This window comes from Sprattus sprattus (genome assembly GCF_963457725.1).
Source record: "Sprattus sprattus genome assembly, chromosome: 12".
Classification (NCBI taxonomy): Eukaryota; Metazoa; Chordata; class Actinopteri; order Clupeiformes; family Clupeidae; genus Sprattus; species Sprattus sprattus.
This window is the reverse complement of record NC_137910.1, coordinates 12796731-12798415: the sequence shown is the minus strand read 5'-3', so window position 1 is coordinate 12798415 and position 1685 is coordinate 12796731.

The following is a 1685-nucleotide window of genomic DNA, read 5'->3' as shown; positions in this document are numbered from 1 at the left end:
CTTATCTTGTTAAATCAGACAAATGTGGCTGAGCGAGAGGGGAGGGAATTAATGGCTGGGATGCTGAGGAAGGCTGGGAGGAGAGGAAGGGGAGGAGAGGGGAGGGAGAGGGGAGGAGGTGAGAGGAACAGAGGGGAGGAGAGAAGAAAGGAGAAGGAGAGGAGAGGAGAGGAGATGGGGGAGCTTTAATCCAGGGACCCGGAGGGTGTCTGCCGGGGCTGTTGTGCAACGGAGTGGCGTGACTGAGGAAGAGATGGGTATCTGCTGTCAGAACCTCTGCACACCGCCTCCTCAGGTTTAACACACACACACACACACACACGTTCACGTTCACGTACACACAAAAAGGTTCTCACACACACAGGAACATACACACACACACACACACGCACACGCACACACACACACATACTCTCATACAAAGACATACACACACAGAGGCACACACAAACCCCCATTCTCGTTTCCTTTTGCCATCGCTGATTTATCTAATTCATTGGGAAGTGTGGAAGTCAGTGACTTGGAAGAGGAGTGGCGACAGTCCCAACAGAGAGAGAAAAAGAAATGGAGTGGGAGGAGGGAGAGGAGAGGAGAGGAATGGAGAGCTGTAAACACTAAAGCCACTCATTCTGATACATTTTTATCATCATCTCTAACAGAGTGCCTGTGCCACCTCCCCTCAGCTCCTGCTGCTGCTGTGCGTGTGTGTGTGTGGGTGTGTGTGTGTGTGTGTGTGTGTGTGTGTGTGTGTGTGTCTGTGTGTGTGTGTGTGCAGCGGAGAGCTGAGGAGACAGCAGTGTCCTCCGCAGGAACTGAGTCCAGGCGACACAACACCGGTGGTGACAGGTGCTTACTAACCTTCCCATTACACAAGGGCCATAAACACCATCTCGCCGCCTCACAGCACACTGCCCACAAGGGTAGATACAGCCCGTCATGAAATAACAGCTAGGTACAGTTTGAGAAGAGAGAAGAGTATCTCATCCAATCATTCAGGTCAGGTTCTGCTGTGTGAAGTTCAAGCCACTAAGTCACAAACTACATTCATTTAAGAACCCTGATGATATCTGAGAGTAATTGAATGTAACATTTGTGTAATGTTTGTGAAGAGAAGGTTAAGTGTGTGTATATTTCTGGGCTACATAGCTGTCCATAACAAAGTATAGCATATGCAGTTAATACCCTGAATCGCTGAGGAAAGATAGAAAAAGAAAAATATTTAGAAAAGCTCGGCTCCAAGGAACTCTCCCACATCCACAAATAAATCCATAAATTAATAAATAAACATGCTAATCACACTACAGTGTGGACGGGAGCCCGCCAGGGCCGGGCGGCATACATATTCTTTTGTGTCATTGCTATTCTGTCACAAGGAAACCGCGGCTCCACAGAGGTCACCAGGCCCAGGCCTCATCGGAGGGCTAATTTGATTGTGGCAGAACAATGGCCCCCGCCGCCTCCCTGCGCTGAAGAGCATACTAATTACACAGAGTGCCCTTGATCCTGACCTTGCTTGGTCACTTAGCAGTTTTGATCTGTCGCTGACTCTTAATAAAGTCCCTCTTGCCCCCGAGAGCCAGAGTGGCAGCCCTCGCCTCGCCTCTCACTCCCACTCTCACTGTCGCTTCTCTCTCTCTCTCTCTCTCTCTCTCTCTCTCTCTCTTGCTTTCGCTCGACTTCTTTAT